Here is a 13,498-nt window from a genome sequence, read left to right on the forward strand (position 1 = left end):
GAACTCCCTTCATGTAATTCCACTGTTCCTCTATCTGTATGTGACTCCTTGCTTCCCTCCCAGGTAGAAACAACAGTTCCACCTTGTTAAGTGTGACCAGCTTTAAGTGTCCTCTATTGTACCCTGAGATGTGCACCACCTGATTTTCCTTTTAATTAATTAATTAGATTATAATGATATTCAGCAACCCACACAGATTTAAAGTGCTCAATCTGTTGAATTCCAAGACTCCCACAACAATGAATAGTATGCACAGCATGAGTCCGTTTGTGTGCAATTCAACAAGGTGCTCAATAAGGTTTAATTGCTTGGTTATGCAATTGTTATAAAATTGGCATCCTTGATCCATGCTATGGATAGAACTGTAGGTCGTCATGTGAAGTGAAATAAGCCAGGCACAGAAGGAAAAATACAGTAGGATCTCACTCAGGTGTAGAATCTGCGGAAGTCGTTCTCACAGGAGCCCAAAGAAGACTGCTGGTTACCAGAGGCTGGAAAGGGTAAGTGAGCAGGAGAGAAAGAAGGTTGGCCAAAGGGACTAAGTTGTAGTTAGTTAGGAGAAGGGAGTTCTGATGTTCTGTACCTAAGTAGGGTCATGAGAATGCCCTGCTAATTTCAGAAAAGATGGAAGCAAATATCTTTTTTGAAATTAGTGCATTATAATTATACACAATATTCATAATATTGGGGTTCATTTTGACATGATCATATAAGCATGGAGCACAATTTTCTCCAAATTAGTCCCCAGTACTCCCCCTTAACCCCGCCCCTCCACCTGCCATTTTCTTTCCTTTTTTCTACCAGTCTTGAGTGTTTTCACCACGAATAAATGATTAATCTTGAAGAAGTAAATATGCTTACCCTGATGTGGACATTACCTGATGTATACAAGTGTGGAATCATCGCACATCACCCTAAAAAGATGTGACACTCATATGACTCCATTAAAGTTTGTTATTAAGAAAGTCAACCCCCCCAAAGCTCTTTTTCTGAAGGTAATCTGGGGAAATAAGCAGAACTTTGACCAATGTTGTAAGGAATAAAGGAATAGATGCAAAGTGGGGAAATATTTTGTTGAGTCCACAGAAAGTGGTCATGGTGCAGGATGTGAATACAACATGTGTGCCTATGGATCTGTAATACATTTTTCCTAAAAGTGGAGTCCTCCAAACACATGGTCTACATGTACCTACAAAATTGTGTTTAATTCCATCTTTCTTCCTTAAACTCAAGAGAAGAGATATGAAAAGTGCCAACATTGAATGAACAGGAAATGAGAAGGGAGATCCGGTTATGGTGCCTGCAGAGACCTCTAATGATCTCCTCCAACTCGTACTCACATCCTAAGTTAAGAGCCATCATTTGGTCCCTCATTATAAGAATGCGTTGTTACTTACAGGCATGAAATTCTTGGGATTGTTGGCAAAGTGCTATGAATACAGGAGTTGTAGTCTTATGGTTTCACATTTTAAAAAATTACAGCTCTGTCCTCTGTTAATGAGGGAAATTGAAAAGTTCTGTGTCCCCAATGTGAGTCAGAGTTTGAAGACACAAGATACCTAGCCATGGCAGTGTATTAGTTTTAGACATGAAGAAAATTGTGATTCAAAGGTGGGGTATTGTGGCTGGCAGGAGGTTTTGGAAGGTGGGGAGCTGAGAGAGTGGTAGCAATAAGGGGTGGAGTCACCTGACTTCACTCTGATCTCAGGGGAATCTATGTAAACTCCCCGTTTCCTGTCTAGGTCAGAGTCCTGTAGGGAAATCAGGTGGTTAGAGGCTGGAGTTAAAGAAGGACATGCACCTAATGAGTAGATAGAGAAAGTCGTAGACTACAGTTGCTCCTGCTCTCCCTGAGTGCATGTCCTTGGGACATACTTGGTTCTTCAGGAGCTTTCCATCTGACTTGTGGACCAAAGCTGGACCTATTCTGGTTCACTTTTCTGGGGTCAGAGCCTCACTCTGCACCATCAATATGCAGGGAAGAACTGACACATGTCTATGAAGACCCTCTGGTCAGAGATGCCACCCAGGTGAGCCTGAGAATGCAGTAGACACTTCAGGAGAGGATTAAAGAGAATGGAAGCCAGGAGCTTACACACAAGGTTCCCAGAGAGCCCAAGTCACCTGGCCTACAGCCCAGAGATGTGGTGTCTCTTTGCTAGTTTATTAGTGACTTATAAAATAGTAAAAAGGAGAAGTACCAAGAAATCAGCAGCACAGGGTCATTGTTGACCATGAACTAATGGTAAGAGAAGCTCAATCAGAAGAGGAATGGGAGGCATGAAGTGGTTCAAATCAAAGTAAATTGTAAGTCTGTGGACGTTTGCAATAAAGGGGAATGGATAAATCCAGTATTAACTACCGAGGGACCTGCACTGTTGGGAACTCATTTAAAAATAATTATAATGGAGCATATTTCAACATTTTACCTATTGGTGAATGAGAAAGATCCAGACTTAGCACTTTTTGTAAGTGTGCACTGTACATATATGGAGATGTATTTGTGGGGAATGTCTGAAAGTTTACAGATTTTTATGTCATATAATATATCAGTGTTTGCTATTGGGTTCCTGCCAGGGCTTCTCATTCTGAAAGACATGACTCAACAACACGGTATTTCTTCACCTGTGCATCTTCACTTCAAACAAAACACTAGAGAAAGCTCTTCTGCACTTCTTGTGCTGACACGTCACCTTTTTCACATGTTTCCAACTCACTTTTCATGTCTCTGCTGTGTCACATTGTGCTTTTGATTCTCCACAATGTAAGTGGATGTAAGTGAATTTATAAAACCATGTCACCTAGGCTAACAGTTGGAAGGCACTCCTCCTCACCTTTCACTAAAGATCACCTTCCTCCTCCATAAGTATATACATTTATTTATCTTTAGATAAGGTGCAATCATAACTTTGTATTCTACTCCCTGATATTTTACTTCCAAGTCTCCAGCAATTTAGCTTTACATTTTATTGTTAGTCACCTGATTTGACCATTATACAATGTATTTTTATATCAAAGCATTACAAGATACCCCATAAACCTACACAATTATCACATGTCCAACAAAATGAAACTTATAAAAAGTTTAAAAACCCAAACAGAAGAAGAACCGTGAATCGATTGCATATGCACAAAATAATGAATCAAAGGAAAGGTAAGTGTTTAAGGAGATAGAAGTGCTAATTGTCCTGATTTGATCATTACATATCACATACTTATATTGAATTATCACCTATATAATCAATAAAGAGGAACAAATGTTCTGTGTGAATTGTAAAACAGTGAGAAAGAAGCCTGCCTTATGTGCTACCAAACCAGGGAAAAGCCAATAGGTCAGGAGAAGTGGAGCAGAAACAGGGAATGCAGATCTGCTATTTCATATTAAAATTCTCAGCTTTGCTGCATGGACTTTAGATCCTCGTGTTGTGAATTGTTGATTTTCAACCCTGGGTGATTTTTTTTTCTTTTGACATGTATGATCTGTCAGCTGCCTTGACATCAGGAAGGAGAACAGTGGGAGGGAGGAGAGGAGGGAAAGGGGAAGTACTGGAGACCCAAGTGGATCAAATTACTTTCCATGGCTGTGTGACTGTGTCAAAATGACTGCAATGTTATGTATCACTTCAATGCACCAATGAAAACATTTAACAAGTAGCTTAAATAAAGCAAGGTCACTACTTTGGTCTTTGGGCAAATTTGTTTTTACTGTTTTATGGGTGTTTCCTGCACACCCAGGGAGTGTGACTGGGTTTGGAAAGCTGCTGGAACCAAGGAAGCCTTCCTTCCTGGAGAAGCAGCCAGTACCTGGGCCTGCTAGGTCCTGTTCCCCTGAGGTCCAGCCAGCACCTGGGCCTGCTAGGTCCTGTTCCCCTGAGGTCCAGCCACCACCTGGGCCTGCTAAGTCCTGTTCCCCTGAGGTCCAGCCAGCACCTGGGTCTGCTAAGTCCTGTTCCCCTGAGGTCCAGCCAGCACCTGGGCCTGCTAGGTCCTGTTCCCCAGAGGTCCAGTCAACTCTCTCTCTCTCTGTCTTTACCCTCAGCTCTTCATTTTCTGTCCACCTCCTTGGCCTTCTCTTGCTTATTCTATCACTTCCCCTATCCTTCTCTGTTTCTCTTTCTCCTTCTGTTTTCTGTACAACTTCTTCTACTTTTTCTTAAGTACAGGGAAGATGGACCAGGCTGAAGTGGAGCTCTGTTCATTTGTTCATGGAAAGTTCATCAAGTGGAATCTCTAGTACCATGGCCACATTCTTTAGTGAAAAGATGATCTCCGATTGGGGTGTTGACACTCATAGCCTTGTCAGTGTGATTGGGGCTGAGAGGTCACGGTAGATATAAGACCAGGAGAACATTGTGTGTTCCTATTTGTGTGTGTGTATGTGTGTTTCAGTGTGTGTGTGCATGTGCCTGGTGGAGTTCTCAGAGAAAGGGTACTTGAGCTTATATATTTCAGTGTGACTTTTAGTAGCTAGAGGTTGGAACTTAACCCTCAGGTGGTAGTAAGGAGGGAATCCTTTGCAATTCACAAATGTCTTTGCAGCAAATTTAAGTGGAAGAGGCCCAGGGTGTTGATGAAGGCCCTTGTACCTTGTAGTTTCAGAGCAATGAGGCCACCTCATTCCTCAACATTCTCTGACACCATTTCTCATCACTCTTCTTCCTTCTCTTCACCAAGGGCTTTCTTTTAAGCCTTGGTTTTCTGCAAAAGGCACATTCCTCAGGACCTTTGCATTGACCTTTCCCCAATGAGCACTGAACTGTTGAGGACAACTTGTGATGCCTAACCTGTCTTCCTTGTGGTCTCTGTTCAGATGACACTTTTCCTGCTGGTCTTCCCTGAATTGCTATAAAAGTAGAAGAAGCTATGTAATCTTGTTTTCTTCAGAGTACCCATTGTGATATTTAGTGCATTTAAAAATTTTTGCTTCTGTTCTTTCTGGATAAGATGGACTTCTGTTTTGTGCCTTATACATATTACTGATACAGTGCCTGGAATAGTTGATACTCAATAATTAGTTAATGCCTTATTTTTACTTAACATATATTTATACAACTTTATAGGTATAACTTTATGTTTCCATATATGTATAAGTAGTGTGATCATTGAATAAGGGTAATTAGCTTAATTACCTGAAATATTGGTATGTTCTGTGTGGTGAAACATTCAAAATCCTCCCCTCCAGCTATTTTAAAATATGTAACATGTAATTGTTAACTATAATACCCTACTGTGCAATACAACACCAGATGCCATTCCTCTTCTCTAATTGTAACTTGCTCCCCTTGAGAAGCTCCTCCTCTTCCCTTTGGCCCCAGAATGCTTCTCAGCTTCTGGTGAAAATCATGCTATGCTGAGTTTCTACGAGAGCAGGTTTTGCTGAATCTGCATAGGAATGATACCATGCAGCTTTAGTGTCCTGTGCCTGGCTTATTTCACATTCCCCCCAGGTTCACCTATGTTGTCCTCAATGACAAGGCTCTTCTTTTTATTAAGAATTGAATATTATTCCACTGCATATCTGTACCCCAACCAAATGGCCAAATGAAAAATGCTCAAAATTGCTAGTTATCAGGGAAATGCTAATCAAGACCACAGTAGAATATTGCCTCACTCTAGTTAGAAGAGCTATTACCAAAAACACCAAAGATAATCAGGGCCAGTGAGAATGTGGAGAAAAGGGGATCCTTTTCCAGAGTTGGAAGGAATGCAGACTAGTGAAGTCTTTATGGAAAGTGATATGGAGGTTCCACACGTATTAAAACAGAGTTACCACATGACCCAGCAATCCTACTACTGGATATGTAGCCAAAAAATGAAATGGGTATGTTGAGGAGATATCTGTCCTTCCATGTTTATTGATGTACAATTCACAGTAGTCAAGACAGAAAAAACCAAAATGTTCATCAGGGGGTTTGATATTTATTTTTCAAGTGCATGAAAAACTTTCTTCTTAGGATCCTGAAATTCATGACTTTCTAGCAAAACCTTGACAGTGAAATAGGGATTTGTCATCAGAGATGGCACAGGAACCCTTGGGGGACAAGATCCATTTCATCTATACAAGTTTATTTCTTTCCTTTCCCTTGGTTTTTCTCTTACTTTTTTGTGGATCTAAGGATGGAATCCATGGCCTTGTGCATGCTAGGCAGACACTCCACCACTGAACTACACCCCAAACCTAAAATTAATTTCTTTACAGCAAAATATGTATTGTTTCATTTTAATGATGTAAGTAATAACTGTCTATGGGAAAATGCTCTTTTTCTTGTTTCTGGTAGTCACATGTGTATGGAACCAGGGAATGATACTCAGCTTTAGAATCCCTTCTTCTGGGACTTTCAGAGGACCCAGAATTGCAGCCCCTCATCTTTGGGCTTTTCCTCTTCATGTACCTGTTCACTGTGCAGGAGAACCTACTCATCATCCTGGCCACCATCTCAGACTCCCACCTGCACACACCCATGTACTTCTTCCTCTCCAACCTGTCCGTTGTGGACATCTGCTTCACCTCCACCACCATCCCAAAGATGCGGCTGAACATCCAGACACAGAGCAAGGCCATTAACTATGGAGGCTGCATAACCCAGATTCACTTTTTTTGTACTCTTTGCAGGGTTGGACATCTCTCTTCTTTCTGTGATGGCCTGTGACAGGTTTGTGGCCATCTGGCACCCCTTGCACTAAATGGTTACCATGAACCACAGGCTCTGTGGATTGCCAATTCTGCTGTCCTGGTTTGTAAGTGTCTTCCATGCAGTGTTGCAAAGCTTAATGGTGTTACAGCTGTCCTTCTGCAAAGACCTGGAAATTCCCACTTTTTCTGTGAACTGAATCACCTGCTCCACCTTGCCTGCTCCGACATCTTTCTCAATGAGGTGATGATGTATTTTGCTGCTGTATTCCTGGCTGGTGGCCCCCTCACTGGTATGCTTTACTCCTACTCCAAGATAGTGTCCTCCATCCGTGCAATCTTATCAGCTTGCGGGAGGTACAAAGCCTTCTACACCTGTGCTTCTCACCTCTCTGTGGTCTCCTTATTTTATTGCATGAGGCTATGTGTGTACCTCAGTTCTGCTGTGACCCCAAACTCATGCTGTACTGCAACAGCCTCTATTATGTACAGCGCAGTCACCCCCGTGCTGAATCCCTTCATCTACAGTCTGAGGAATAAGGACATCAAGAACACTCTGAGAGGACACTTTGAGAGAGAAAGATAAAAGTGTCAAACTGAAGAAGTGCCCATGATTGGTCAGAACCTCAGAGCCAGAATATGGAATTCTTTAACAGAAAATGGAAGCAGAACTTACTTTTTCTACCTTGTTCCTGATTTTCCTTTTTTTAAATTTCAGCCTCTACATACATTTCCACAGCATCATTCACTTTATTACACTTTCTTTTAAAATATATTATTGATTCTAATTAGTTGTAGATGACAAATAATGAATTTGTACACTTTGAGAAATCATACATAAATGGAGTGCAATTTCTCTGTTTTCTCATTGTACATATTGTAGGATCACATCAGTCATGCAACCATGTATGTACATGAGGAAATAATGACTGTTTCACTCTTCTATCCTTTCTTCACAATACCTCCTCCCCTCCCTTCACTCCCCTCTACCTAATATAAAGTAACTCTATTTTTCCCTAGCCTTGCCTCCTTATTGTGAATTAGCATTCACGTATCAGAGAAAACATTCAACCTTTTCTATTTTGGATTGGCTTATTTTGTTTAGCATGATATTCTCCAACTCCATCCACTTAGCAGCAAATGTCATAATTTCATTCTTCTTTAAACCTGAGTAATATTCCATTTTATTTGATATTTTGAAGGGAACCTAGGTTGGTTCCATAGTTTAGCTATTGTGATTTGAGCTGCTATAAACATTGATATGGCTGCATCACTGCAGCATGCTGATACTACACCTCACGCTGATACATGCACCTTAAATAGAGTGTTAATCTTCAGAATATAAAGAACTCAATAAACTTAACACGAAAAGACAAAATAACCCAATGAATGAATTGGCTCCAAAACTGAATGGACACTTCACAGAAGAAGAAATATAATTGACCAACAGATATATGAAAATATGTTCAACTTCTTTGGCATTTAGAGAAATCCAAATCAAAACTATTCTAAGATTTCATCTCATTCCAGTCAGACTGGCAATTACCAAGAATACAAATAACAATATTGGCGAGGATGTGGGATAAAAGGTTGACTCATACATTGCAGGTGGGACTGCAAAATGGTGCATCCATAATGGAAAGCAGTATGGAGATTTCTCAGAAATATTGGAATGGACTCACCATTTGACCCAACTATCCCACTCCTCGGTTTTTACCCAAAGGACTTAAAATCAGCATACTAAAGTGACACAGCCACATCAATGTTAATAGCAGCTCAATTCACAGTAGCTCAACTATGGAACCAACCTAGGTGACCTTCAACAGATGAATGGTCATTGTGTTTTACCCTCATCTTTTGGATCCTGTTTCTATTCCAACATGGTGTCCACAGTGCCTACCAGAGTCATTGGTAAAACGGGTCCCACAGGCATATTCCACCATTTTCCCAGGTGCTCATTTTTATGTGCTCCACAACATGTTTGAAATGATGGCAATATATAAATGGTGAACAGAGTAATTGTTCTGAGGGGCCAGGCACTGGGCAGGGAGGGAGGTGGACGTGGCTGTAAATGGGCAGCACTCGGGATCCTTGAGAGATGGGAACTGTTCCGTATCTTACTTTGATGAGAATATGTTGATTGTAAACCTTAAGAGGTTCAGTCTGATATTTCCACACATACCTACAGTGTACACTCATCAGATCCAGCCCCCTTCTCCCCATCTCCAACATTTCCAACATCTTTAATAATCTCTATTCTACATTCAGGTAGGCATTTTGTTTGATTTTTTAACTTACTCATATGAGAGAGACAACACAGCACTTGCCTTTCTGTGTCTGCCTTATTCACTCAGCACAATGTCCACAGGGTCCATCCACATTGACACAATGACAGGATTTTATCCTTCCATGCAGCTGAATGATGTTCCATGTTGAGTGTGTGACACATTTTTCTCCTCCAATCATCTGGTGATGGGCACTTAGGTTGACTCCACAGCTCAGCTGTTTTGAATTAAGCTGCAGAAACGTGGGTGTGGATGCTTCTCTTTGCTCTGCGATTTCATTTCCTTGTGATCAGTGTAAAGACCCAGCTGTGATATTTTGCTCAGTATTTTGTGGAAGCTGACTAAAGCGTCCTTGGATCTGTTGGCCTCATTTCTTAACTGAAACATATCAACCTACAGTTTTCCCCAAACAAAAAGTTGACTTAAAAATTATAAATAAGAAGTGAAATTGTCTGAGCATGCCATTGGTTCACAGTTCTACTTTTGATGTGTTTCTGCTTTCCTCTTGAACTGAAGATTGCTTTTCACATTCTCCCATGCAATTGTAGCTGCTATGGTCCATCCTGTGTTTAGAGTGACCCTTATGAGAGCAGGTAGATGAGAGTGAACATGGATTGCTGACAATGTGCTGTGGCTTTATGTCAATTCATAAGTGACGTGTGCAGCAGAACGTGGTGAAGTTTGCTTTGCAGAAAATGTTGGATTTTGAAATAAGCAGATTTGGGACCATAAGAAATGTTGGCTCTGACCTTTCATTGCTGTGGGGGGATGGGGTGGGGTCTGCAGAGCACACATCTTGTGCTGTGTTTTATAAGGATCTAGAAGTGAGGAGCCCAAACCTGGAAACATAAAGAAATGACATGGAGAGGGACAGGTTCCTTATGCTGTTCCGCTCACTGCACACTGTGCATGTGCTGAAGTAACACCCTGAACCCCGTTGACATGTACAACCACATGCCAGTGAAGAGTAAATTGAGATTTAAAAACTGTACTCCGCCTTTGCCTCTGTGTTGGACCATGTTATACACACTGTTCTTATTTCCCTGGTCGCTGCTTCACAAGGAGGCAGGAGCTTATGGTCAGCAGGCAACGAGCTTGAGGTCACTCAGGGGATGATGAAGAGGCCCCTGACCAGGCTACAGGGATCAGGCCACGCTTCAGACCTGAGGTGCAGTTGGCTCTAGAGAAGCTTTGCTGATGTGAAATTCAAGGTCAAGGGAAACAGAAGCTCTGACACTAACTCCTGCTTCTGGGATTCTCCCCAACACAATGACGCTCTGTCTCTGGGTGAGCAGCCTTAGGAAGAAAGCAGACACCAAGGCAAGGCATTCGAAGTTTCCTTGGTTATTTTAATGTGATTTTCTCTGTGCATTCATGAAATTGAGCACATTTTCATGTTTCTGAGATGTTTGTATTTATCCTTTTAGGTGAGTGGTTCAGGCACTTTGATCATTTTTTCTGCTGCTTTTAAAATTCTAATTGTTTTGAAATAATTTGCATTTATCTCTTTTGCTAGTTTTGATTTTATTTAATTTATTTTTTAATTTATTCATTTGTTCTAATTAGTTGTGCATGACAGTATGAATGTATTTATAAATCATTCTGATAAATCATATATAAGTGGAGAGTAACTTCTCATTCTTCTGATTGTACCTATTGTAGGATCACATTGGTCATGAAGACTTGTATGTACATGAGGTATAATATCTGTTTAACTCTACTACCTCTTCTACCCACTCACCGCTTCCCCTCCCTTCACCCCCTTTACATAATATAAAGTAACTATTCTTCCATTACCCCCTCCCTTATTGTGAATCGGCATCCACATATCAGAGAAAATATTTGGCCATTGGTTTTATGGTTTGGCTTATTTTGCTTAGCATAATATTTTAAGCTATATTTTATTGTCCATATTTGAGGTTTATGACTGATGGCATGGGTAAGTAGAGGGAGTTAAAAGATCAAAATAATGAAGCAAATTTCCACAATATACAGCATATGTTTTCCCCTAATTTTAAGATTTTCTTATCAATGTTTTTGACAGGCACATTTTAATTATTTTATTTTTAAAATTTTTGTAATTGTACATGTTTATGGGGCATATCATATTAAGTTAATTCATGCATTTTGGAAAACTATGTAATTAACATGTAATAATCATATGTATTTATGAATACAGTGTAATATTTCAATATGTGTACACAGTAAGTACTGATTAAATGAACATTACCAATGTCTCTGTCTACTCCTTACTACCTTTGGTCTGGAGACTTTGAGCTCCTCTTTCCTAGTTATCCAAAAATATGTAATGTGTTGCTATGAACAGTTCACCTCCTGTGCTGGAGAACTTGACAGAACTTGTTCATTTCTTCTAACTGTGTTTAGGTACCACTGCTCCAACCTCCACCTGCCTCCTTCTCCCCACCACCCTTTCGCAGGCTCTGGTAGCCATTCTTAGACATTCCAATACAATTTGTAAAAAATGCACATATGAGACAGGAAGTAGAATTTTTGTTTCTGCATGTGCTTTTTACTTAATGTAATATCGTGGGAGACAAGCCCATTTTTGTACCTGAGTCCACTGATGATGTTCTGAATTCTACTTGTTTCAGTTCTTGCATCTATTTTAATTCTCAGAGCATTAATTTATACTTTCTTGTAGAACTCCTGCCCTCTTGCAGCTCTTGCCTGCAACTTTAAATTACTATGTTTACGCATGCTAAGAATGAAACTTTTGGACTGGGGAGATAGCTCAGTTGGTAGAGTACTTGCCTTGCAAACACAAGGCCCTGGGTTTGATCCCCAGCACCACAAAAAAAAAAAAAAGAATGTAACTTTCCTTCCAATGAATAATCATTCAAGCACCAGTTACTTCAAAAACCTTTCCTTGTGGATTTGAATATTTATTATAGTATAGCTTTTACTGGACTGGATTTGGTAGGAATAATCTGCTTCATTCATATACATACTTAGATTGAAGCCATTTCAGAATATTTTGATAAACACAGCTTTATGATACCTATAATATAAAACAAGATAAAATTTCCCTTGTTACTCCATTAGAAGTCATCTTGTCCAGTTTTTCATGGTGGAAAAGATGACCCAGTGTCCTTAACAACTTCTATGTGTTTGGCTTTTCCCTCAACACCAGAACATGGATTTGGTTTGAGCTGTCCATCCACTCCTGTCAAGCATTTCAGTCTGACCACTGCCATGTCTACTGGTTTCTGTGGATGATATAACCAATCATCAACAATTAGTGGAATTTTAAAAGCATACAGACTTAAACCCTTTCATTACTAAACTTTAGAAATCCAGTACGTGTTTAATTGGATTAAACACTGAGGTGTCTACAGGGCTCTGTTCTCTCAAGAGGTTGTGAGGCAGAATCCTGCCCAGCTTCTGGAAGCTGCCTATAAGCAAAAATAGCCAACATGCTCTTAGCAACATTACGAAAACACAAATAAGTGGGAGGGAAGCAGACCTCAACCAGATCAGCAGGTGTTCTTTATTCTGCAGTAAAGTCAATCAATCAGGCACTGAAGGGTCTCATGTTCTGGGTAGGAAGATGGCTCACAGTTACAGAAGGAGTCTAAGTTTTATGGGTCACAATGAGGGTGGTTTAATTATTGGAGCTGAAGGAGGACATGTTGGTTTGTACAGTCAGGAAAAAAGTTGTGAAAAGCCCAAAACTCACTGTCCCTCAGAAAATGGTGTCCACTGCTTTTCTTCTCTCTGTGGGATTCATTGTTTCCCAGAACTTCACTATCTGTTCTCCTCCTTCCAGGACTCATCTGCAGCAGGAAATGCTGAAAGTCCAGGGCACAGTTTTTCAGTGTTTGACTCCTCCCTTCAGGACCCATTGTGGCTGGGAAGGGATGATGGCTAGCTTTTGGTGGACTTGCTGGGGAAGAACCCAGGAAGGATGAAAGTGTGGTTCTTCCCCTCAGGGTACATTGTTACTTTGAAAGGATTCACTGTAGAGGAGAAATGATTGCCTCCATCTCCCTCTTCCTCCAGGTCAGACAGTTTGGGGATTGTCACTTCCCTGTACTGGGCCTGTCATTTTCCATGACCTTCACCACCCAAGTTCCTTGGCTTATGGTGCCTTCCACCCTCTTCCAGGGCAGCAGTGGCAGGTGAGTCTTCCTCACATTGCATTACTCCAACAATGACTTTCTCCACACTACCACTTGTAAGGACTACATACATTGGTTTCCTCAGATAAGCTGGGGTAATGTCCCCTGCTATGGTCAGTTTGTCAGAAACCTAAATCTCATCTTCTCCTGACCAACATATTCAGAGGTTCAGGGACCTGGATGTGGACCTTGCTTAGGGATATAATCTACCCACCAACTCTCATGTCCCAGTTGTGAGCAAAGAGCTGTAAGCTGAAGTCTGTTAGGTGGAGTTTTGTGGAAAACACTCATCATCCCAATGGACAAAATAGTCAAAAACACAACATTGAGCAGAATATGGCAGCACAGAAAGTGTATAATTCACTTGATAGGAATTTTACATGAGGCAACAGTGATCTGTGCCCTTATGATTCTACATAGTAATTACCACAAGGGCAGATGTA

Source organism: Sciurus carolinensis, chromosome 17, assembly GCF_902686445.1.
Source record: "Sciurus carolinensis chromosome 17, mSciCar1.2, whole genome shotgun sequence".
NCBI classification, from domain to species: domain Eukaryota; kingdom Metazoa; phylum Chordata; class Mammalia; order Rodentia; family Sciuridae; genus Sciurus; species Sciurus carolinensis.